General features: G+C 40.1%; 1 pseudogene; it reads left to right on the top strand.

The window, feature by feature from the left end:
• Positions 1 to 11,018: 11,018 nt before the first annotated feature.
• Positions 11,019 to 13,421, top strand: LOC100676604 (serine/arginine-rich splicing factor 6-like; annotated as a pseudogene).
• The last annotated feature ends 13,755 nt before the right edge of the window (positions 13,422 to 27,176 follow it).

Genomic DNA, 27,176 nt, shown 5'->3' with positions numbered 1-27,176 from the left:
TTTAGGTGGGTAAATTGAGATGCTTTTAGTCAAGGCTCCTCAAACCGATGAGGCAACCTGCCTCAGGACAAGCAGGAAATTATTATCTAAGCTGTGAACAGAAGCTCCAAGTCTTTCTCTTTCGTTCTCACTCTAACCACCTTGTCGCAGAGCCTGAAAGTCTCACTCAGGTTAACGCAGGGAGGAACAGCTTGCTTGCCTTTTTGTCCTTTGGTGTTCCCTCACATGAAGAGCATCCCAAACAAAGGCCTTTTTCAGAAATGTTTTGGAACCAGCTACCTGTTGCACTGAGGCGGGCACCCAGACTTTCTACTTTTAGAGAGCATTTTAATCCCGTATCTTCAAAAAAAACTTTGTCAGTATAAACAGACTGGAAGCTGTGGCAGACCTGCCCATGGTAATGATCCACGGCCAAGCATTATCTTTGGTTCATTTAAACTTCTTGGAACTTTGAGTTCAAATCCTGCTGGGTCAGGTTGGGCCTTCTTCCTTCCAAATTAGAAAAAATGGTGAATAAGACAGTTTACCGTTTCAGACTTCCTGGCTAAGACTTTGGAAACCAAGGATCTAATTTAAAGATCTTGGGATGTAGGTTCTTTGAGAAAAGCTGTTGAGTTTACTTTGGACCAATAGATCAAAGCTAAGCATCGCTAAGTAAGCACCTGTTTAAAAGGACTAATAATATTTTCTTTTGGAAATTTTTGCCAGATTTTTTTTTTAAATGCTGTTCATGTATATTGTCTAGGACATCAGATTAGTTTTCTTGTGTTGTTCATCTTGTACTGAGACATACGTGCATGCACACACACTTCTTTGAACTGTTCTGGATACACATATTGGCTTATTACAGCTTTTGATAGATGCTGGAACCAGTGACTTATGGAGGCTCAGAGGAAAATTCACAAGGAGCCAACGAGAGTGCTAGGAGGAAGGCGGTGCAGGTTCTGATCATGATCCTTCGCATCACTTTCTTTAACTTTAGAGAAGTCTCTCAAGCGATCTGTGTCTTAGTTTCCTCACATACGCTGAGAATGATAAGCACTGCCCACTTGCTACTGTGAACAGACTATACAAGAAAGCATGTTGTGAACGATGGAGGTTATGGAGCTATACAAGGCTATTTATTCATGTAATGGTTCTTAGTGCCATCATTACTTATACATTAATGTATGCTGTCAAAGTTAGTCTGGGGTAAAAAAAAAAGAACACCTTGCCAGGTTGCAAACAAAATCCGTTCCTAAGCCTGCCTGTTCAGTTGAATTTGTAGGTAAGTTGGAACACATACATGCGGCTCTAGCTTAGCGTCAGAGAAGTCAAATGTTTGTCTTAGCATATAGTACGTATTTTACCTTTCTATGCACATAAAACACTTAAGAAACACTTCATGAGTGTCACAGAGAAGTGCAAGCATTTGTTATTACTACTGAATTTAACTTAAATTTTTTAACACAATAGGTTTTATGGCAGTCCATTCTTAAATATGAGTCTTAACCCGGTGACTTACTGTGCTCCTAAATAATTCAAATCTTTCCTCCCATGTTTTATTCAGTATACTATTTAGTTGCAAGTAACAGAAACTTGATCTTAAGCAGTTTTAAACAGACAGAGGGAATTAATTGACTTTTGGCAGAGCTAAATTCAGTGGTCAAAAGGATATAACTGGTATATTATTTATTTTGCTGTGTGTATAATAGCATATAGCTAAAATATGTAGTATTTATCAAGAAATGACATGATGTCTGAGATTTGTTTTAAAATTCTTCAGCAGGAAAAAAATTTTCTTTCTTTTGAAAGAAAAGTTGGGGACAGGGGAGAATATATTGGTAAAATGCTGATGATTGCTAAACCTGTGTGATGGATACAAGGCAAGGTGAGAGGTTCATTATATTTATGTCTGCACTCTAATATATATTTGAAAATATTTGTAGCAGTAAAAATGATTGCTATCGAGTCCATTCTGACTCATGGCAACCCTAAGTGGTCAGAGTAAACTGTGATGCACAGGCTTTTCACGGTCTGATTCTTGGAAGTAGATGGCCAGCTCTTTCTTCCTAACCTGTCTTAGTCTGGAAGCTCCTTTGAAGCCTGTTCAACATCACAGCAGCACACAAGCCTCCGATGAATGTGTGTACGAGGTGCAGTGGCTGGAATCACACCCAGGTCTTCTGCATGTAAGGTAGGGATTCTACCCCTGAGCCACCGCAGGTGTAAATCTAGAGTCATTTTCCTAGATAACATATGAAACTCCTCCTCGAAGTTCCCATTTATGGCAGGTAGATCGATTGTTATCACTAGCCTTATTTACTGTTAAAGTGCACTTGGTAGGTTTTTAACTTAACACCCTACTGGCTATTTGATTCCTGAATGTAGAAAAGTGAAACATCAATTCTTCTGAAAAGCCCTTAATTCAGATATGTTATTAATTCTGAAAGGCTTACACCATCTCCTGGTGAGAACCCCATCCTAGATTGTAAGCATACTGACGGTGCAGACTGCCTTATTCATCTTTTTCTCCTTTAGCACATCTGACTCAAGGTATTAGTTTTTCAGGAAATATTAATTGGCTCAATGCCTGATTCTGGGGTTGCAACGGCAAATAGGAGAGACAGAGCTTGTGGCTTCCTGGCTCATATCACTTAGTAGACAAAGGGCTAACTTTTTAAAGCATTGAGAATTCAGTTGCTGTTGTTGTTGCTGGGTACCATTCAATCGATTCCAACTCGTAGTGACCCTGTGTACACCACAATGAAAGACTGCCCTGTCCTGTGCCATCCCCAAAATCCCTGTTACGTTTGAGCCCATTGTTGCAGCCACTGTGTCAATCCATCTCACTGAGGGTCTTCCTCTTTTTCCCTGACTCTCTACTTTACCAAGCGTGATATCCTTCTCCAGGGACTGGTCGCTCCTGATAAATGTCCAAAGTATGAGACATAGTCTCGCCATCCTTACTTCTAAGGAGCGTTTTGATTGTACTTCTTCTAAGCCAGATTTGTTCGTTCTTTTGGCAGTCCATGGTATATTCAATACTCTTCACTAACACCACCATTCAAAGGCATCAATTCTTCTTCAGTCTTTCTTATTCATTGTCCAGCTTTTACATGTATATGATGCGATTGAAAATACCATGGCTTGGGTCAGGCTTACCTTAGTCTTCAAGGTGACATCTTTGCTCTTCAACACTTTAAAGAGGTCCTTTGCAGCAGATTTACCTAGTGCAATGCGTCTTTTGATTTCTTGACTGCTGCTTCCATGGGTGTTGACGGTGGATCCAAGTAAAATGAAATCCTTGACAACTTCAATCTTGTCTCTGTTTATCATGGTGTTGCTCATTGGTCCAGTTGTGTCATCTGCGTAACGCAGGTTGTTAATGAGTCTTCCTCCAATCCTCATGCCCCGTTCTTCTTCATATAGTCCAGGTTCTCGTTTTACTTGCTCGCTCAGCACAGACTGAATAGGTATGGTGAAAGAATACAACCGTGACACACACCTTTCCTGACTTTAAACCAATCAGTATCCCCTTGTTCTGTCCGAACAACCGCCTCTTGATCTGTGTAAAGGTTCCTCATGAGCACAATTAAGTGTTCTGGAATTCTCATTCTTCACAATGTTATCCATAGTTTGTCATGATCCACACAGTCGAATGCCTTTGCATAGCCAATAAAACACAGGTAAACATCCTTCTGGTACTCTCTGCTTTCAGCCAGGATCCATCTGACATCAGCAACGATATCCCTCATTCCACATCCCCTTTTGAATTTGGCTTCAATTTCTGGCAATTTCCTGTTGATGTACTGCTGCAACTTCTTTTGAATGATCTTCAGCAAAATTTTGCTTGCGTGGGATATTAATGATATTGTTCTATAATTTCCCCACTCGGTTGGATCATCTTTCTTGGGAATAGGCATAAATATGGATCTCTTTCAGTCAGTTGGCCAGGGAACTGTCTTCCATATTTCTTGGCATAGATTAGTGATCACTTCCAGCGCTGCATCCTTTTGTTGAAACATCTCAATTGATATTCCATCAGTTCCTGGGGTCTTGTTTTTTGCCAATGCTTTCAGTTCAGCTTGGGCTTCCTCCTTCAGTACCCTCAGTTTCTGATTGTATACTACCTCCTGAAATGGTTGAACATCAACCAATTCTTTTTTGTTTGGTAACTCTATGTATTCCTTCCATCTTTTTTTTTTTTTTTTTTTTTTTGATGCTTCCTGCATCATTTAATATTTTCCCTATAGAAGCCTTCAGTATTGCAACTCAAGGCTTGAATTTTTTCTTCAGTTCTTTCAGTTTGAGAAATGCAGAACATGTTCTTCCCATTTGGTTTTCTATCTCCAGGTCTTTGCACATGTCATTGTAATACTTTACTTTATCTTCTCAAGCCACCCTTTGAAATCTTCTTTTCAGTGGAATGAACAGTAAGCCAGAGAGATGTGAGAGGATCAGGAGCTAGGGATATTCTCCTGTGGAAGGATGGTTACAAGGAAATTTGAAGGAACTGGTCTGGGGAAATGGTTGGAGAAGACTCACTTGAGGCAGAAGGAATACATGTGTTTAAACTCAAGAGTGAGCAAGAGCCTGGGGACTCGGAAGAACTGAAAGCACCTTGCTGCAGGAAGAATGTGTGCTGTGTGAAGGAGACTTTCTGAAAAGTGTTACATGAGCCTCCTCTGAACAAACTGGCTCTTGGTTCATCAGGCCTGGGACAGTCTGCATGTAACCCAGGTGTGTTGGCCATGAAAACGCGCCTCTCAGATGCCCTGCTGCAGGGAGCACAGCTGGTCGTTGACCATAGCTTCTGAGCTCGGATCTACCACCACATTTGTGCTGAGACAATTCTCCCAGTTGGTTCCCAGATGAGGGCTCCTCTGATGAGCAGCTTTAGCTCAAGAATTCCCCTTCAACCTTGCTGAAGTGTAAGTAGAAGAGCTCTGCAGTGTAGGCCCTTCCTGCTCTGGTTCGCTGTCTTTCTGCAGGAGCCTCCCACCTCCTCCAGCTCCTGCCCATTTCCCCTCACAGACATTTTCCCCAATAAAGGATTTGCTCATCTAACTCTATTTGGTGTCTGCTTCTCAGAAGATGGAAACCCTGGAGGCATAGTGGTTAAGTGCTACGGCTGCTAACCAAAGGGTCGGCAGTTTGAATCTGCCAGGCGCTCCTTGGAAACTCTATGGGACAGTTCTACTCTGTCCTGTAGGGTCGCTATGAGTTGGAATCGACTCAACAGCACTGGTCTCAGAAGATCTGAACTAATAACCCAGGCAATTATATACGAAGGATATTCTGTAAAAGAGACCTGGCACAGTCGGTTAAAAAAAGTCTTTTTCCTGTTAGCCAGTTAGGCATATACATGGAATCCCAAAGAATATTTAATAGGTTATTTTCCTTAAAATCGAAGAGGTAATCAGGGCCCAGTTTGTGGAGGGTTTGTAAACAAAGCGATAAAGGGAGGGTGACTTATGGTGACCCCACACATATTAGGGTAGAACTGTGTTTCATAGGGTTTTTAACAGCTTATTTTCTAGGAATAAGTCACCAGACCTTTCTTCTGAGGTGACTCTGGGTTAACTAAAACCTGCAACTCTTCACTTAGCAGCTGAGCATGTTAATCATTTGTACCACCCAAGGAATGAATCACCTCGGGTTGGGAACTGCTGATAGAGAATACAACACATGTTGTTGTTAGGTCCCATTGAGTCACTTCCGACTCATAGTGACCATGTGCACAACAGAAGGAAACACTGCCCGGTCCTGCACCATCCTTATAATCCTTGCCATGCTTGAGCTCATTGTTGCAGCCACTGTGTCAATCCACTTCATTGAGGGTCTTCCTCTTTTCCACTGACCCTGTACTTTGCCAAGCATGATGTCCTTCTCCAGGGACTGATCCCTTCTGAAAACCTGTCCAAAGTATGTAAAACACAGACTTGCCATCCTTGCTTCTAAGGAGCATTCTGGTCGCACTTCTTCCAAGACAGATTTGTTCATTCTTTTGGCAGTCCACGGTATATTCAATATTCTTCACCAACACCACAATTCAAAGGTGTCAGTTCTTCTTCAGTCTTCCTTATTCATTGTCCAGCTCTCACGTGCATATTATGTGACTGAAAATACCATGGCTTGGGTCAGGCTCACCTAGTCTTCAAGGTGACATCTTTGCTTTTCAACATTTTAAAGAGGTCTTTTGCAGCAGATTTGTCCAATACAATGCATTGTTTGATTTCTTAACTGCTGCTTCCGTGGGTGTTGATTGTGGATCCAAGTAAAATGAAACCCTTGACAACTTCAGTCTCTTCTCCGTTTATCATGATGTTGCTTATTGGACGAGTTGCGAGGATTTTTGTTTTCTTTATGTTGAGGTACAATCCATACTGAAGGCTGTGGTCTCTGATCTTCATTAGTAAGTGCTTCAAGTCCTCTTCACTTTCAGCAAGCAAGGTTGTGTCATCTGCATATTGCAGGTTGTTAATGAGTCTTCCTTCAATCCTGATGCCCCGTTCTTCTGCTTATGATCCAGCTTCTCAGATCATTTGCTCAGCATACAGATTGAATAGGTATGGTGAAAGGATACAACCCTGACACACACCTTTCCTGACATTAAACCAATCAGTATCCCCTTGTTGTGTATGAACAACTGCCTCTTAATCTATGCAAATGTTCCTCATGGGCACAATTAAGTGTTCTGGAATTTCCATTCTTCGCAATGATATCCATAAATGCTATGATCCACACAGTCGAATGCCTTTGCACAGTCAATAAAACATCCTTCTGGTATTCTCTGCTTTCAGCCAGGATCCATCTGACATCAGCAGTGATATCCGTGGATCCACGTCCTCTTCTGAAATCAGCCAGAATTTCTGGCAGTTCCCTGTCGATATACTGCTGCAGCCATTTTTGAATGATCTTCAGCAAAATTTCCATAGGTGATCCTGCAGGTATCTGAATACCAGTGGCATTGCTTCCAGTATCATAGCAACACAAAAGCCCCCACAGTATGACAAACTGACAGACACTTGGGGGAATACAATATATAGTACATGAAATATACAATTATGGTCTCAGACCTGGTCTGAAAGGTAGGTGCCACCTCCTGCCCTGAGCCATGACCACAGGCGGTGGCCTGTGAGTGACCTAGCAAAGCAACACTTCGCTCAGAGGAAGCCTCTAAAATACTTTTTGGCCAGGAGGATGAGCTAACCTCATAATAGATATTTGAGGAGAGAAATCTCCAGTCCCCAAATGCCCGTTGTGTACCATGGCTTGTATTAACTAGGATGAAAATATCATATAATTTGCTGTGTCTACAGATATGTAAGTAACCCAAATGTGTGTTTGCTTTTTGGTATCAAAGAATAAGTCTAGGGTAAAATTCATTGCCACAGTCATTTTGAAGTACATGCACACTGTCAAAAGTCTAAATAACTACATTTTTCACTCTCCTAGAAAAATGGAAGGCACTAAATAATACACTACTGCATTTTAACCTGACAATTTTCATATTCAATTGTAACTCAAAAATATATCTGCTGACATTCCATGCTTCATGAAATAATTTCTGTGTGATAATTATGTACCTTGAGCAGACACCAAAGCGTTCATCTTGAAAACTTATCGTATTCAAAGGGAAGTGCCTTGGAAATTTTCATTTCTGTCACTGCCAAGAGAAAGAGGTATTAACCATTGAGGATGAGACAGTCGCATTAGATTTTGTGCATTAAAAACAAGCATATCTAAGACTTTAAGATTTAAATAGATTTTTCTTAAAAGCCTGCATCAGTCACTACTAAACCCTTCCCTCCAAGAAAGACTAGATTCATGGAGGGTGGGGGCTGCGTGGGAGAGAATACCAGAAAGATGTTCACCTGTGCTTTATTGACTATACAAAGGCATTCTACTATGTGGATCATAACAAATTATGGATAACATTGCAAAGAATGGGAATTCCTGAACACTTAATTGTGCTCATGAGGAACCTGTACTTAGATCAAGAGGCAGTCATTTGAACAGAAAAAGGGGATACTGTGTGGCTTAAAATCAGGAAAGGTGTGCATCAGGGTTGTGTCCTTTCACCATACGTATTCCATCTGTATGCTGAGCAAATAATCTGGAAAGCTGGACTATATGAAGAAAAACGCAGCATCAGGATTGAAGGAAGACTCATTAACAACCTGCATTATGCAGATGACACAGTCTTACTTGCTGAAAGTGAAAAGGACTTGAAGCACTTACTGATGAAGCTCAAAGACCACAGCCTTCATTATGGATTGTACCTCAACATGAAGAAAACAAAAATCCTGACAATTGCACCAATAAGCATCATGATAAACAGGGAAAAGACTGAAGCCAAGAATTTCATTTCACTTGGATCTGCAATCTACATCCATGGAAGCAGCAGTCAAGAAATCAAACAATATATCATTGCATTGGGCAAAGCTGTTGCAAAGACCTCTTTAAAGTGGTAAGAAACAAAGGTGTCACTTTGAGGACTAAAGTACTCCTGACCCAGGCCATAGGATTTTCACTCGCCTTATATATACATGTGAAAACTGGAAAATGAATGAGGAATAGGAAGAATCGATGCCTTTGAATTGTGGTGTTGTTGAAGAATATTGAATATACCATGGACTGCCAGAAGAATGAACAACTCTGTCTTGGAAGAAGTACAGCCAGAATGCTTCGTAGAAGCAAAGATGGCGAGACTTCATCTCACAAACTTTGGACATGTTATATTAGAAGGGACCAATCCCTGGAGAAGGACATCATGCTTGGTAAAGTAGAGGGTCAGGGAAAAAGAGGAAGACCCTTAAGGAGATGGATTGACCCAGTGGCTGCAACAATGGGCTTAAACATAGTAATGATTGTGAGGATGACACAGGACTGGGGAGAGTTTCATTCTGTTGTACACAGGATCACTATGAGTCAGAACAGGCTTGATTGCACCTAACAACAACAGGGACGGTGTGTGCTCCCAGAGCCTTTCAAAGTGCTCTGCACCTATTAAGCCCTTGATAAATTATTCATTCATTAGTAAACTAACTCAGAACAAGCCCTCTGAGTATACTCCTATAAAACTTGGACTAGAATATGAGTTCTCTTGATTCCCAGCCTATCTCATTTTCTAAGATAAAGCAATATTGGAGGAATCATGGTTAAGAGACTGTGTCTCTTTTTATTTAAAGCCCACATTCATTTTTAGACTCTCTGCTTCCCTCGTTGGTTATGTGTTGGTGACCTTGCAAATTCCCTAATTTTTCTTAGTTTCCATTTCCTCACTGATAAAATAATAATGCTATATTATTTTGAGGTCTAAATGACAAAATCCACACAAGGCTTTTGGCACATATCAAGTGCTTTCTAAACGTTAGCTATTATTTTTATAACTCATTTCTCCCATAGATCCAAAAAGAGTTTTTCATTTTTTTTAAATGTCACTTTAAAAAAAACAAAACTATTACTCTTCATTAAAGTCAAACTTCATAATACCTAGCTTGAGAATTACAAAGAATTTTAGGATCTGAGAAACAATCTTTTCTAGACATTTACATTTAGAACAATTACACTGGCCATGACAGACCATTTTCTACGTAACAGTCTACTTGTAACCTTAAACAAAAAGGTGATGAGGTATAAGTGGTACAGCCTTATGAAGTAAAGGAACTTGATATTCCCTTTAGTTTTTGAATTGGTGTTGTGTTAAACCGATGGATCAATTTGAGGAGAACTGATATACAGATGATACTGAGTCTTCCCATTTAAGAATGTGATTTCCCAAGAAAACAGAAACCTGTACGCCTGTGTTTACTGCAGCACTTTACACAACAGCCGAAGGTAAAAATGTCCATTAGCAGATGAAAGGATAAACAAAATGTGGTACATGTAGTGGAATACTAGTCATCCCTAAAGAGAAATGAACTTTTGATGGATGCCACTACCTGGACGAACCTTGAAAACACGCTGAGTGAAATAAGCCAGTTGCAAAAGGGTAAATGTTGTATCATCGCACTTACATGAAGGAAGCAAATTATACAGAAGCCAAAGATTATTAGCGGTTACCAGGGGTAGCAGAAAAAAAAAAAAAAAAAAAGAGGAAATTTTTGCTTAGGGGGCATTGGGTTTATGTTACGGTGGTGGAATGATTTGGAGAAGGACAGAAATAACGGTTGTACAATCTGAAGAATGTAATCAATGTCACTGAATTGTACAAGTAGAAATTGTTGAGATAGTGTATGTTTTGTTATGTATATTTTCATCACAATAAAAAAAGTGATTTTTCCTTTACTGAGGGTTTTCTTGTATCTTTCTGTAATTTTAAAAATTATTTTCTCCTAAAAGATCTTCCATATCTTTTGTTAGACTTGTTTCTAGGTAGCTGTAGATTTGTTAATGCATTTGTGAGTGGGGTTATTTTTATTATTGTCGTTAGATTTTCTAATTGGTTAAAGCAGGGACAGTATTGCTTTTGTATGTTGATCTCGTATCCTGCAAACTTCCTGAGCTCCCCTAAGCTAAATAGCTTGTAGTTTCTTGAATTTTCAGTGTTGACAAACATATGCAAATAAATAATTTGGCTTCTTCCATATTAATTTTATGTATTTACTTTTTCTTGCCTCGTTCAATTGGCTAAAATGCCCAGTTAATATTAAACAGTGTCAAAGGACAATATTTATTTATATTTTTTCCTGATTTTAAAAGGAATGCTTCTAATGTTTATGCTTGCTACAGATTTTTTGCTTACTAAAAATTTTTCCTTTTTTGCCGGTATGAATGGCTTCATCGCACCATTGGATGCCTCTTTTATCAAAAATAAAAACACTGAAAATAATAAAGCGTAGATTTCTCAGGATTTGTAAAAAGAGCCTTAAAGCAATAGATTTTAACAGTGGAAAAAAGGAGAAAATAACAAAAGGGAAGGGAAAATAAAAGAGAAACAGCTACCTTAACAGATTAAAAAAAAAAGAGAAAAAAGTATTTAGTTTCTATTGTTTTCCTAAAAGGTCAGCCTGGACTAATTCTTTTTCACCATGTCCTTTCAGGGTGACGAGCAGAGGCTGGCCGAGGGCTGGGCACTGGGAGACTGGCCTGTGTTGTACAATTTTCCAACTTTCAGTATTGTGAGACCGTATGTGCCCCTACACTGTGGCAGCACACGGGAATTCTAGCTTGAACTGGCTGTTCTCCTTATATTCTGTTTTTATTTAGAGGCTTGGCATTATCCACTGTTGTTGTCAGGTGCCATCAAATTGGTTCCTACTCATTGTTGCTGTTGTTAGGTGCCGTTGAGTCGGTTCCAACTCACAGTCTCCAGGGACTGGTCCTTCCTAATAATGTGTCCAAAGTATGTGAGAAAAAGTCTCACCATCCTTGCTTTTAATGAGCATTCTGGCTGTTACTTCTTCCAAGACAGATCTGTTCATTCTTCTTTTTATTCACTAGAGATCAGTAAATAATTCTGCTTATCAAAAGTTGAAAAAAACATTTTTTTAATAATAGTTCATAGATGATTTCCCATGACTCCTTCCCTTCACGTTTAGCCACAACCACCATGTCATTTCCTATGTGTGGGTCATGGCTACATCTGCCCTCACCATTCTGTCTACCAGGTCCCAGCGTTCTGCAACCTGACCTAAAGATTGTAAGATAAGTTCCGTTTCCCTCTTTCAGCTTCAGATGGACAATTAGAGCTACCTGGATATCCCTTTATTTATCTCTTTGTGATTTCCTAGGAAAAATTCACAGCTGCATTCCAGGCATTCTCTCTTTTCAAGCCCCAGAACCTCAGAGGACCATGACTTCAACTTCGTGGAGGTGGTAGCCAGCCGTCTGGTCCACAGGCCATCCTTAGTTTCTCTCGAAGGAAGACCAGTGCTGACCTGAGAGTTGAAATGAGCATCCATGCTATGTCCTGGAGAGAATGAATTCTTCAGAAATCCTTCAGATGGAGAATTACTTCAAGAAAGGCTAGACCTTCTAGGACCACTAAACGCAAAAGCAAATCCTAGTGTTGCTTGCCAGAACATTGGCTTCTAGGATTGAAGGGCAAAGTGAGATTTTGATGAGCTGTTCCACTGGCCGCAGAGCTGCCTCACTCTCAGTTTATAGCATTTCAGTGTCCTAGAAGGTTGTTCTTTCTTTCAAAAAGAAATTTCTGTTGATATAAGTAATATGTGCTTATGAAAGAATTTTTTCAATGTAGAAAAGTAGGGATTGTTTGGCTGGACTCAGCCACCGCTGCAGTGTCAGGGTGTTCGGCTCTCACTGTCCCCTCTGCCTCTGCCTGCATGGACATGCCCTTGTTTACACAGGATGCCTTAGCTATGACGTGCTGGAGAAGGATGCCCAGTGCTTTTTCAGTGGCTACAGCCACCTTCTCCAAGTAGACCTCAAAGATGGGTTGCTTTGGTGGAGTCAGAGAACTCTCACCCCAGCCAGGAGCGCTGCAGCAAAAGCATGAACGGAAATCACACTCAGCCCTGCCCTGGACTGAGGGCAGGGTGGCTATGGTAGTTGGAGACCCTCTGGCAGAGACACGTATGGGTGACCTGTTTATACAGAGGGAGCCCTGGTTGCACCATGGTTGAGACCTTACCTGCTAACTGAAAGATCAGGAATTTGAACCCACCATTGCTCTGCAGGAGAAAAGACCTGGCTATCTGTTCCCATAAAGATTACAGCCTAGGAAACCCTATGGGGAGTTCTACTCTGTTCTATAGGGTCATTATGAGTTGCAATCTACTCCAGGGAGATAGGCTTTGTTTGTGCAAAATATGGGCTTATTGTAGAAAATCTTCCTAGTCATTGTAGTTGGCAAGATTTTCGTAAAGGGTTTCATGAGAAAATCAAGTGAAGTGGCCTATTCTGGCGCTCACAAAAAAACGCACAAAGAGGGCGCGATTGAGTTTCGCTCCTACTCCAACATGATGAGTGCTTTGGATAAACTGGGTAGTACAGAAATAAACGGCAGAAACATTGGGCTCAGCGAAGACAAACCACAAACAAGACTTAGGCGGTCTTACTCTGGAAGTAGATCAAGGTCATGACCTAGAAGAAGGTCATGAAGCAGAAGTCACAGGAGCAGTCGCAGTTGATCTTGAAGTATCTCAAAGTCTCTCCAGATCCAGGTCACAGAACAAGGGTCGAGCATGTTCTTGATCAAAAGGCAGGAAATCCAGATCAAAGAGTAAATCTAAGCCCAGGTCTCATCGGCTCTCCTGTTTCCACTCTCAAAACAGATCTAAGGATGATTATGAGAAATCTTGAAGCATATCTCGTTCTCCCAAGGAATATGGGAGGTGCTATAAAGTCAAAATCCAGACCAAAGAGTCAGTCCCAATTGATCCAACTCACTCCTGTCTATTCCACCCTCAAGGGCTGATCCTGTGTCTCCTCCAACAAGGTAGAGGTCCAGATCAAGTTCCAGAGATTGACCCAGAACTCTAGCTCTTTGCAAACTGTTATGGAACACTTTCCTACTTGCTCAGGCACTTACTCTTTGGTGTTTGTACCTGGCCTCTTCTGCAAGAGTAATCACCTGAAAACAGGGCACACAGAAATTTCACTGGTGGCCGAATTTGATGAAAAAGATGAGTTCTTAAAGAAATGGTGACACAAAGTCAAAGACCCTCTCCCTTCTTGGTAGAATAGAGACAACATTGATTTTATAGCCTTTGAGCTAAAATAACTTTTGTAAAGATTAAGCTCATTTAGGTTTTTTAAAAGTGTTTTAGCAGGATCTGCTGCAGGAATTTTTTTGTTGTTTTATTTGTTTGCTTATTTTTAAGTCAACCATTTCAAGCTTCGAAATACCCAAGGTTTTAGAGACAGAACCCAATTTTCAATTGCACTGACTTTTTACAAAGCTTGAGTTATGTAAGATTTAAATAAATATTTGCTACCAAAAAACCCCATAAATGTATAAAAGAAAACTAAAAATCCATGATAATAATAGCAACGACAATAGGTAGCGTTCATTGAACACTTACTGTAAGCCAGGCTCTACTCCAAGCACTTTAGCAGCTTTACCTTATTTAATTTTCACAGCAAGTCAGAGAGAATAGCAATTAATATTGGTAAACTTCCAGTCTTTTTTTTATATATATACTTTATTTTTAAAATAGTTTTAGATTTATAGAAAAACGGCAAAGAAAGTACAGATAGTTGAAAGTACAGAGTTCTTATATAGCTTGCTTCCACATTATTCACAGTTTACTATGAAACATTTGCTACAACTAATGAATCAATATTCATACATTATTATTATCTAAAGTCCATGGTTTATTTAGATTCCCTTAGTTTTGTCCTAATGTCCTTTTTCTGTTCCAGGATCCCATCTAGGATACTTTACATTTAGTTGTCATGTCTCTTAGGTTCCTCTTGACCACGACAGATTTTCAGACTTCCCTTGTTTTTGGTAACCTTGAAAGATTTAGGGAGGACTGGCAAGCATTTTGTGGGATGCTACTGAAATTTGTCTGCTGCTTTTCTCATAATAAGACTGAGGTTAAAAAAAAAAAAAAATCACGTATTGTTAATTGGAGTTGGATTATATGAATTATTTTTCTGCTAGTGAAATGATTACAGTCTTCATTTAGAATTTGTTTTTTCCTTGAATAACAGTTACATTATGCTGAACTGTCTCAAGTCCTTAGATAAACCTCCTTCCTCATGATGTATTTTAAAACTGGGCCTATATTTCCTTTCACACATAGTTCTTGTCAGGTTTTGTTACTGTTTTCGGTCATGTTCCCAGGAAATAGACCCTGGAGCAGAGATTGTGTGAGGACAACTACTGGGCTGGCTATCAGGGTCAACACCTGGGGGGCTGGAGCAGAGGAAGGAATGGAACGGTGTTTCAACAGCGGTGGAGGCCTCAGCCAATTGGCCTAGATGCTCAGAGCTTCAGAACTAGAATGGTTCTTCAGAGTTTTCTAAATTAATTCAAGGGAGCCAGGCCTTTGTACCATTACATTTACCAGTCACTGGATATCAGCTGTCCCTTGGGAAGAGAGTCTCTCCATGGGCAAGGCAGTTCCTTTACTAAGGGCAATTTCTGGAAAGGAGTTGTGAGCCATCAGCAGCCAACACTCTTAGAAGTTGGAGGCATATGTCTTGCTCCTGAAGGGGGTCTGGCAATTTTCCACAGCATCCACTACAGTAATCAAGAATACATTTTTCTCAAAACAGAATTTGGGGAATTTTCCCTTCTGTAAAGTCTAAAAACAATTCATAGAAGGCAGGAGCTACCTATTCTATAGAAAAAAAAATTTTTTTTTTTTATGCGATAAAACTCAACTTAAAAACCATCTGGGCCACGAATATGTGTATGTGTGTGGAGTGGGGGCCCTCGGTAGAGGTAGGCTGGGTAGATGTTTGACTCCTAGATTCAAATAAGTCCTTGTAAGCCCTTTTTACCCACTCAAGTTATTGTTGTTAGGTGCCATCAAGCCAGTTCCAACTCCTAGCAACCCTACGCACGACAGAATGAAACACTGCCTGGTCCTCCGCCACCCTCAAAATTGTTGCTATGTTTGAGCCCATTGTTGCAGCCACCGTGTGAATCCATCTCCTTGAGGGTCTTCCTCTTTTTTGCAGACCCTCTACCTTACCCAGCGTGATGTCCTTCTCCAGAAACTGGTCCCTCTCAATAAGGTGCCCAAAGTATTTAAGACGAAGTCTTGCCATCCTAGCTTTCAAGGAGCACTCTGGCTGTGTTTCTTCTAAGACAGGCTTGTTTGCTCTTCTGGCAGTCTGTGGCATATTCAATATTCTTTGCCAACACCGTAATTCAAAGGCATCAGCTCTTCTTCAGTCTTCCTTATTCATTGCCCGGCTTTCACATGTATATGAGGCAATTGAAAATACCATTGCTTGAGTCAGGCACATTTAGTCCTCAAAGTGACATCTTGGCTTTTCAACACTGTAAACAAGTTAATTCTGTTAATTTACTGTTTTTTTTTCTAGGAAAATATCTGTCTTACCTATGTTTTCAGATTTATTAGCGTGAAATTGTTCATAATAGCCCTTACAATATTTTAAGTTACTATTCTATATTTAATTATATTCCCTTTCTTGTTCTAAATTTGTGCGTGTGTATCTTCACTCTTTGTTTCTCAGTCTTGCCAGACTCTATTTAATTAATCTTTTCAAAGAACTAGGCTTTGTTTTCGTTGATCATATCTTTTGTTTGTTTTGTTTCATTGATGTTTGCTTTTATCTTTATTTAGTTTCTTCTTTCTGCTTTCTTTGAGTTTACTCTGTTCTTTTTCTAACTCTTGAGTTCTGAGCCCATTCCTTTTCTATTGCCTTTCTTTTCATAACATTTAAGGTTACAGACTTCATCTCTGAGCACTAATTTAACTCGTTGCATGTTTTGATTAAATGTAATAGTTTTCCTCCAATTTCCATCTTCCCCTTTCTCTTTTTTAATAATTTTTATTGTGCTTTAAAAGTGAAAGTTTACAAATCAAGTCAGTCTCTCACACAAAAACCCATATACACCTTGCTACATACTTCCAATTACTCTCCCTCTAGTGACACAGCCTGCTCTCTCCCTTCACTCTCTTTTTGTGTCCATTTCGCCAGCTTCTAACCCCCTCCATCCTCTCATCTCCCCTCCAGGCAGGAGATGCCAAGAAACTCATTCTTCACCAGCATCCCTCTCCAACCCATTTTCCAGTCCAATCCATGTCTGAGGAGTTGGCTTCGGGAATCGTTCCTGTCCTGGGTCAACAGAAGGTCTGGGGGCCAAGACCACGGGGGTCCTTCTAGTCTCAGTCAGACCATTAAGTCTGGTCTTATGAGAATTTGGGATCTGCATCCCCCTGCTCTCCTGCTCCCTCAGGGGTTCTCTGTTGTGTTCCCTGTCAGGGCAGTCATCGGTTGTAGCCAGGCACCATCTGGTTCTTCTGGTCTCAGGATGATGTAGTCGCTGGTTCATGTGGCCCTTTCTGTCTCTTGGACTCCTAATTGCCTTGTGTCCTTGGTGTTCTTCATTCTCCTTTGATCCAGGTGGGTTGAGACCAATTGATGCATCTTAGATGGCTGCTTGCTAGCGTTTAAGACCCCAGACGCCACTCTTCAAAGTGGGAGGCAGAATATTTTCTTAATAGACTTTATTATGCCAATTGACTTAGATGTCCCCTGAAACCATGGTCCCCAGACCCCTGCCTCTGCTACACTGGCCTTCAAAGTATTCAGTTTATTCAGGAAACTTCTTTGCTTTTGGGTTAGTCCAATTGTGCTGACCTCCCCTGTATTGTGTGCTGTCTTTCCCTTCACCTAAAGTAGTTCTTATCTGCTATCTAATTAGTGAATGCCCCTCTCCCACCCTCCCTCCCTCCCCGCTCTCGTAACCATGAAAGAATGTTTTCTTCTCAGTTTAAACTATTTCTCAAGTTCTTATAATAGTGGTCTTATACAATATTTGTCCTTTTGCAACTGACTGATTTCACTCAGCATAACACCTTCCAGGTTCCTCCATGTTATGAAATGTTTCACAGATTCCTCACTGTCCTTTATTGATGCATAGTATTCCATTGTGTGAATATACCATAGTTTATTTATCCATTCATCCATTAATGGGCACCTTGGTTGCTTCCATCTTTTTGATATTGTAAACAATGCCGCAACATGGGTGTGCATATATCTGTTTGTGTAAAGGCTCTTACTTCTCTAGGATATATTCCAAGGAGTGGGATTGCTGGATCGTATGGTAGTTCTATTTCTAACTTTTTAAGGAAGCCCCAAATCGATTTCCAAAGTGGTTGTACCATTTGACATTCCCACCAGCAGTGTAGCAGTGATCCAATCTCTCCACAGCCTCTCCAACATTTATTCTTTTGTGTTTTTTGCGTTAATGCCAGCCTTGTTGGAGTGAGATGAAATCTCATTGTAGTTTTGATCTGCATTTCTCTAATGGCTAGTGATCGTGAACATTTCCTCATATATCTGTTAGCTACCTGAATGTCTTCTTTAGTGAAGTGTCTGTTCATATCTTTTGCCCATTTTTTAATTGGGTTATTGGTCTTTTTGCAGTTGAGTTTTTACAGTATCGTGTAGATTTTAGAGATCAGGCCCTGATCAGAAATGTCATAGCTAAAAACTTTTTCCCAGTCTGTAGGTAGCCTCTTAATCTTTCGGTGAAGTCTTTGAATAAGCATAGGTGTTTGATTTTTCAGAGCTCCCAGTTATCTAGTTTTTCTTCTACATTTTTATACTGTTTTATATACTGTTTATGCCATGTATTAGGGCTCCTAACATTGTCCCTATTTTTTCTTCCATGATCTTTATCATTTGAGATTTTATATTTAGGTCTGTGATCCATTTGGAGTTAGTTTTTGTGCATGGAGTGCGGTATGGGTCTTGTTTCATTTTTTTGCAGATGGATATCCGGTTATGCCAGCACCATTTGTTAAAAACACTGTCTTTTCCCCAGTTAACTGTTTTGGGGCCTTTGTCAAATATCAGCTGCTCATATGTGGATGGATTTATGTCTGGATTCTCAATTCTGTTTCATTGGTCCATGTGTCTCTTGTTGTACCAGTACCAGGCTGTTCTGACTGCTGTGGCGGGAGAATAGGTTCTAAAATCAGGTAAAGTAAGGCCTCCCACTTTGTTCTTCTTTTTCAGTAATGTCTTATTTATCCAGGGCCTCTTTCTCTTCCATATGAAATTGGTGATTTGCTTCTCCATCTCATTAAAGAATGTCCTTGGGATTTTGATCGGAAATCCATTAAATGTACAGATCGCTTTTGGTAGATGAGACATTTTTATAATGTTAAGTCTTCCTATTCACAAGCAAGGTATGTTCTTCCACTTATGTAACTCTCTTTTGATTTCTTGCAGAAGTGTGGTGTAGTTTTCTTTGTATAAGTCTTTTACATCTCTGGTAAGATTTATTCCTAAGTATTTTATCTTCTTGGGGGCTACTGTAAATGGCATTGATTTGGTGATTTCCTCTTCGATGTTCTTTTTGTTGGTGTAGAGGAATCCAACTGATTTTTGTATGTTTATCTTGTATCCTGCTACTCTGCTGAACTCTTCTATTAGTTTCAGTAGTTTTCTGGAGGATTCCTTAGGGTTTTCTGTTTATAAGATCATGTCATCTGCAAATAGAGATACTTTTACTTTTTCCTTGCCAATCTGGATGCCCTTTATTTCTTTATCTAGCCTAATTGTCCTGGCTAGGACTTCCAGCACAATGTTGAATAAGAGTGGTGATAAAGGGCATCCTTGTCTGGTTCCCGATCTCATTGGGAATGTTCTCAGGCTCTCTCCATTTAGGGTGATGTTGGCTTTTGGCTTTGTATAAATGCCCTTTATTATGTTGAGAAATTTTCCTTCTATTCCTATTTTGCTGAGAGTTTTTATCATGAATGAGTGTTGAACTTTGTCAAATGCCTTTTCTGCATCAATTGATAAAATCATGTGATTTTTGTCTTTTTGTTTTATCTATGTGGTGGATTACATTGTTTTTCTAATGTTGAACTATCCGTGCATGCCTGGTATGAATCCCACTTGGTCATGGTGAATTATTTTTTTGATATGTTGTTGAATTCTATTGGCTAGAATTTTGTTGAGGATTTTTGCATCTACATTCATGAGGGATATAGGTTTTATAATTTTCTTTTCTTGTGGTGTCTTTACCTGGTTTTGGTATCAGGGATATGGTGGCTTCATAGAAGGAGTTTAGTAGTATTCCATCCTTTTCTATGCTCTGAAATACCTTTAGTAGTAGTGGTGTTAACTCTTCTCTGAAAGTTTGGTAGAACTCTGCAGTGAAGCCATACGGACCAGGCCTTTTTTTTTTGTTGGGAGTTTTTTGATTACCTTTTCAATCTCTTCTTTTGTTATGGGTCTATTTAGTTGTTCTACTTCTGTTTCTGTTAGTTTAGGTAGGCAGTGTGTTTCTAGGAATTCATCCATTTCTTCTAGGTTTTCAAATTTGTTTGAGTATAGTTCTTCGTAGTAATCTGATATGATTCTTTTAATTTCAGTAGGGTCTGTTGTAATATCACCCATCTCATTTCTTATTCGGGGTTTTTGATTCCTCTCCTGTCTTTCTTTTGTCAGTTTGGCCAGTGGTTTGTCAATTTTGTCGATTTTTTCCAAAAACCAGCTTTTGGTGTTGTTAATTCTTTCTATTGTTTTTCTGTTTTCTATTTCATTTAGTTCAGCTCTAATTTTTATTTGTTTTCTTCTGGCTCCTGTGGGTTTCTTTTGTTGCTCTCTTTCTATTTGTTCAAGTTGTAGGGATAATTCCTTGATTTGGGCCCTTTCTTCTTTTTGTATGTGTGCATTTATTGATATAAATTGGCCTCTGAGCACTGCTTTTGCTGTGTCCCAAAGGCTATGATAGGAAGTGTTTTCATTCTCATTGGATTCTAGGAATTTCTTTATTCCATCCTTAATGTCTTCTATAACCCAGTCTTTTTTGAGCAGGGTATTGTTCAGTTTCCAAGTGTTTGATTTCTTTTCCCTGCTTTTCCTGTTATTGATTTCCACTTTTATGGCCTTATGGTCAGAGAAGATGCTTTGTAATATTTCCATGTTTTGGATTCTGTGAAGGCTTGCTTTATGACCTAATATGTGGTCTATTCTAGAGAATGTTCCATGTGCACTGGAAAAGAAAGTATACTTGGTTGCTGTTGGGTGGGGTGTTCTGTATATGTCTACAAGGTCAAGCTGGTTGATTGTGCCATTTAAATCTTCTGTGTCTTTTTTGAGCTTCTTTCTGGATGTCCTGTCCTTCACCAAAAGTGGTGTATTGAAGTCTCCTACTATTATTGTGGAGCTGTCTATCTCACTTTTCAGTGCTGATAGTGTATATCTTGCAGCCTTGTCATTGGTGCGTAAATATTTAATATGGTTATATCTTCTTGGTTTATTGTCCCTTTAATCATTATTTAGTGTCCTTCTTTATCCTTTCTGATGGATTTAACTTTAAAGTCTATTTTGTCAGAAATTAATATTGCCACTCCTCCTCTTTTTTGGTTGTTGTTTGCTTGATATATTTTTTTCCATCCTTTGAGTTTTAGTTTGTTTGTATCTCTAAGTCTAAGATGTGTCTCTTGTAGGCAGCATAGAGATGGATCTTGTTTTTTAATCCATTCTGCCACTCTCTGTCTGTTTATTGGTTCATTGAGTCTATTCACATCCAGGGTAATTATGGATAGGTATGAATTTAGTGCCATCATTTTGATGTCTTTTTTTGTGTGTTGACAGTTCTTTTTCCCCCTTGATTTTATGTGCTGAGTAGATTTTCTTTTTATATTGTCCTTTCCTCATATTTGTTGTTGTTGATTTTGTTTCTGCTGAGTCTGTATTTTTCCCTTGTATTTTATTTTGATGAGTAGGATAGTTTGTCTCCTTTGTGATTACCTTATTATTTACCCCTATTTTTCTAAATTTAAAACTAATTTCTATTTCTTTGTATCGCCATATCTTCCTCTCCATATGGAAGGTGTATGATTACATTTCTTAGTACATCTTTATTATTTTAATGTTGTCTAGTTTTATGTAATAACATCGCCGTTACCCTGTGTTGGACTTTTTTTTTTTTTTTTCTTTTTTAATCTTGCTTTGTTTTTTTGAATTTCCCTGTCTGGGTTGAGTTCTGGTTGCTCTGCCCAGTGTTCTAGTCTTGGGTTGATACCTGATATTATTGATTTTCTAACCAAAGAACTCCCTTTAGTATTTCTTGTAGTTTTGGTTTGTTTTTTACGAGCTCCCTAAACTTGTGTTTATCTGGAAATGTCTTAATTTCACCTTCATATTTAAGAGACAGTTTTGCTGGATATATGATTCTTGGCAGGCAATTTTTCCCTTCAATTTTTTAAATATGTCATCCCATTGCCTTCTTGCCTGCATGGTTTCTACTGAGTAGTCGAAGCTTATTCTTATTGGCTCTCCTTTGTAGGTGACTTTTCATTTATCCCTTACTGCTCTTATAATTGTCTCTTTATCTTTGGTTTTGGCAAGCTCGATTATAATATGTCTTGTTGACTTTCTTTTAAGATCTACCTTATGTGGAGTTCAACGAGCATCTTGGGTAGATATCTTCACATCTTTCACAATATCAGGGAAGTTTTCTGCCAACAAATCTTCAACAATTTTCTCTGTATTTTCTATTATCCCTCCCTGTTTTTTTTTTTTTGTTGTTGTTATTGTTGTTGTTGTTCTGCTACTCCAATCACTCGTAGGTTATTTCTCTCGATAGAGTCCCACATGATTCTTAAGGTTTCTTCATTTTTTTTAATTCTCTTATCTGATTTTTCTTCAAGTATATTAGTGCCAAGTGATTTATATTCGAGTTCAGAAATTCTAGCTTCTACTTGCTCAGTTCTGCTCCTCTGACTTTCTGTTGAGTTATCTACTTCTGTAATTTTATTGTTAATCTTCTGAATTTCTGATTGCTGTCTGTCTATGGATTTTTCCAGCTTATTAAACTTTTCATTATGTTCCTGAATAATCTTTCTGATTTCTTCAGTTGCTTTATCTGTGTGTTCCTTGGCTTGTTCTGCATATTGCCTCATTTCCTTCCTGATATCTTTAAGTGTTTTGTATATTAAACTTTTGTATGCTGCATCTGGTAATTCCAGGAATGCACTTTCATCTAGAAGATCCCTGGATTCTTTGTTTTGAGAGCCTGTTGAGGCGATCCTGGTCTGTTTCTTTATGTGACTTGATATTGACTGTTGTCTCCCAGCCATCTCTAAGTTACTGTATTAGTTTATGCTTACTTACTGTGTCATAGCTGCTTGCTCTGTTTTGTTCTGGTATACCGCTATGGGTTGCTTGAGTGAGCTAGCTTGATAATTTTCACCTTTGGAGCTCTGGTGTCCTGTCCCCAGCTGGCTAGAGCTGTTATCAGGTATATCAGTCTAGGAGTCCATTCAGTTTTCTTGTGTGAATTCAGTTCAGGTTTCCAGGTAGCTGGTCAACAAGTGTGTGATACAGGCTCTGTTCTACAGCCTTAGAGGGGCAGGGGTGATTGGCGTATACACCGGTATCTGATTGCAGCAGTGGGTCACGCTCTGAACAAGGCAGGGGGCTGAGAACTGCATCCCAATTGTCTCTGAGGAAAACGCGTCTCTCTTCCCTAAAGCGTGCTGGTGGGTGTGTTCTGCAGAGCGACCACGGGCACCCAAGGTTTTTGGTTGTAAGGACTGGGAGGTACCAGTTATCTTTGGACCCCTGTCACAGGTGTCTGAGTGACCTGAGTGGAGCTACCAGTCATTAGGTCCCTGTTGTGGGTAGGTGAGGACCTTGAATAGGCAAAGCAATGCAAAACGTCAAATACCCACCTCTCTACTGCACAGCTGAAATGGTTGGAGTTTGCCAACAAGGTTCTATTCTCTCAAAATAGGCCCACACAGGTCCATGCAGAAGGGAAAAGTGCTCAAGGTCCATAGACTGTTTGTGCCTGGACAGGAGCTGCTTCTGCCCTGAGCTCCCCCAGTTAATGGAGCTAGCAAATTGTCTTTTCTCCCAAGTTGGAAATTTTTTCCTTCTCCAAGGCCGGGAGCACAGCTCCAGGTGCTCACCAGGGTCTATTTCAGGCCTAGGGATTCAGCTGCTGAAGCTCGGTTGGGGGTGGCGAGGGTGGGTAAAATATACGCAAGTACTTAGCTTTTGCCAAGAGCGTCCTTCTCCTCAGGTTCCAGAGGTGTGAGTGGGCTGTGTGGCTGGCTGCTTCTTCCTGAGGAAACTGCAGCTGAATGCCAGGACCAGCCCGCTGCTGCTGCTCTGGAAATGGTGCCTGAGGGCTTTCTGCGATTCAGGTCCGGCAACTCCTCTCCGCTTCTGAATGGTCTCTTCCTCCTCCTGCCCCTCAGTTCGTTGTCTAAACTTGCCTTTGATGCTCAGGGCTCCTAGCTTGTCACAAATATACTCGTTTCACTTGTTTTTTGGGTCTGTGTTGTAAAGAGGGCTTAAAAGAAGCGTCTGTCTATTCCGCCATCTTGGCTCTGCTGGTCATTATGATTTTTAAAAACTCTTCGTATGTCAGATACATACTGAAGTATTTATAGGCCCACACAGGTCCATGCAGAAGGGAAAGATGTTCAAGGTCCATGGACCATTTATGCCCAGACAGGAGCTGCTTCTGTCCTGAGCTCCCCTGGTTAATGGAGCTAGCAAATTATCTATTCCCCCCAGTTGTAAATTTTTTCCTTCCCCAAGTCGGGGAGGATGGCTCTACGTGCTCACCAGGGTCTATCTCAGGTCCAGGGATTCAGCCACCGATGCTGGCTTGGGGGTGGAGGGGGCACAGTAAAATATATGCAAGTACTTAGCTTTTGCTGAGAGCGCCGTTCTCCTCAGGTTCCGGAGGTGTGAGTAGGCTGTGTGGCTGGCTGCTTCTCCCTGAGGAAACTGCGGCCGAATGCTAGGAGCAGCCTGCCACCGCCGCTCTGGGAATGGTGCCTAAGGGCTCCCTGAGATTCAGGTCCGGCAACTCCTCTCTGCTTCTAAACGGCCTCTTCCTCCCCCTGGCCCTCAGTTCGTTGTCTTAGCTTGCCTTTGATGCTGAGGGTTCCCAGCTTGTCACAAATGTACTTGTTTCACTTGTTTTTTTTTTTCAGGTCTTTGTTGTAAAGAGGGCTCGAAGGAAGCATCTGTCTATTCTGCCATGTTGGCCCCGCCTCTCCCCTTTTTCATTTCATAAACATACACACACACTCTCAAATTTTACTTAAGCCTGACTATCCAGCTAAGGATAATGTTTCTCAGCTTCTCTTGCAGCTAGGGTGGCCACATGCTGGGAACATGTGGGGCCTCCAGGTCATTTATTTCAGGACTTTCCAAGGACTAGACCTACCTAATTTGACAGCACATGGGTTACAGAAAATCCACAGTTGCCAACCTTATGGACTCACCTTCCTAATTTTGAGAGCTAATTGTCAGGCCAGGAGAGTACAAGAAAGGGAACTGGCTAGATGCCACCACTGCTATAAAGGAGGCTGGGAGATATAAACTTTAGCCTGGAAACCATTTGTCCAGCAGCACTTTAAAGAGTTTTTTACTAAAAAAGAGAAAGGAAGAGAGGATATTGGGAAACCATTAGCAATATCTGCCATAACTACAAAATAACACACCAGGGATGCAGCCAGGTAACTTCGCTTTCAGTAATGGAATATGAGCAAGGGGGATATCTGCACCTTTCAGTTCACATCATGAAAAGGAGTATGCCCTCTCCTTCCCTTTTCTCATTCCCTACTGACTGGAAATCAGCATGATAGCAGAAGCTGGACATTGTATTGGCCCATGAAATGAAGGGAGTATGTTGAGGATGGTAGAGGCTCTGAGAAAGACAGAACCTAGTTAGAGTCCTCCTGGAGAGCTTCCCTAGACTTTCCCAGACTGAGATATATATGCTGCGCATGACCAGGGTGATTTTAGGGGCTGGTCACCATGGAGTTCCAGAAGAAAGACAGGGAGGGTACCCAAAACAAACTCTAGCTTTGCCAGCAATGTTTTATCTTTTTTTCTTTTTTACAAAAGAATGTATTTATGCATTGCTTGCGAAATACGCATTGATTTTAGAAACCTAAAAGTAATTACTACCAAAAAAAAGAAAAGAGGAAGATCTCCCAAAGGCTATCTGACAAAGGGTGGTTACATAAAAGATAACATGGCCTCCTGGGTTGTGGTAAGGTAAGTGATATGGGATGATGTTGGGGCACCTACAATGTAGCAGAATGTTTAAGAACTCTGAATGGATCCTTTCTCGCCGCTTTCCAGCTTTGAAACCTTAGGGAAATCTGTTTTCTCTAACCCAGAAGGATAGTCTGAGATTTTTAATGATATCGTAGCTACAAAATGCTTTGTCATGCTCAGCACATGGTGAGTACTCAATTATTTTTTTTTCCCAGAACTCCGTAACACTTTATAGCACTTTCTCAACTCTAGAATCTTCTGTTTACCTCGTCTCAAGCCCCTTAGCATACTTTTTCTTTTTTCCCTCTCAACACAGAAAGGCTTGACCCAGATTTGCCGCCAAATTCTAACAGTGTCAGAAAGTTTCTACAGTTCAAGGGTTCAGCTTCTATAAAACTAAATCAGTGCTCTGTTTTACTGAACTGAAAGGCTCAAAATTCTATAAAACAAGTTTACATTTAATGACAAGTGCCTGTGCCATGAAAATGGCATTGTTAATATGTGTTTCTATGATGAGCTGCACTGAACAATAAGATATTCAGACAAATAACCTGATGTGGTGGGGGGAGGGGGAGAGATTTCTATACTTATTAGTTCTTGACTCCAAGTGCCTTTGCACCTCTTGGCTCACTGATAGATCAGAGCAATTGTTGCTATTACTGAAACATAAGCTTAACATTTCCATCATCACTGGGGTTAGAATTTGCATACTTCTGCATAATTCTTGTGCACAGCTGCTTGTATGCTTAGACTTTCATCTTGGTTTGCACAGTTCATCTGGAATTTCTTAAAACTGGACTATTCATAATAACAGCCTTGAAAGAACTTCAGGAAAATGTTGAGTTCAACATTGTAGCAGCATCCTTCACTTAAATAAAAAGCATCAGAGCCTCGTAAAGACATGAACAGTTTTGACTGAAAAGTCTAATATTGACCACATGGGCTAAATGATTGCAGAACTATTTTTTTTATTGCATTATAAATCTTCCGGAAACAACAACAAAAAATATCATCAACCTCATCCTTACTTTTCTTGGGCCTTTTAAAATTACCCTCTTTTCCTTCCTTGCTTCCCAAGTAAAACCAGGGTATCCAATGTTGTCACAAATTCTATTTGTTTCCTTGATAAGTTGTTGAAGCTTGTAGGCCAGATGACAGGGGATCATATAAAAACTCAAGACATTTTTAAAAAATCCAGATTGACTGAAGGGGATAAATGCTTCCACTTTATAGTGAAATCAAAAGAAATTGGTCAACAGCCATTATGTGAAATGAAAGAGAAAAAACCTGTTCCCATTGAGTTAATTCCTACTCATAGCAACCGCATAGGACAGAGTAGAACTGACCCATAAAGTTTCCAAGGAGCACCTGGTGGATTCAAAATGCTGACCTTTTGGTTAGCAACCATAGCTCTTAACTACTATGCCACCAGGGTTTCCATATCTGGTTCAGGTGTGGCTGGATCCAGGTGCTTAAATGATGTCATCAGGAACATGTTTCTCCCCATTTTTCAGCTCCCTTTTCCT

The sequence above is a fragment of the Loxodonta africana genome, chromosome 22 (genome assembly GCF_030014295.1).
Source record: "Loxodonta africana isolate mLoxAfr1 chromosome 22, mLoxAfr1.hap2, whole genome shotgun sequence".
Lineage (NCBI taxonomy): Eukaryota > Metazoa > Chordata > Mammalia > Proboscidea > Elephantidae > Loxodonta > Loxodonta africana.
The sequence above is the reverse complement of the archived record's forward strand: the minus strand, read 5'-3'. Positions and strand labels throughout refer to the sequence as shown.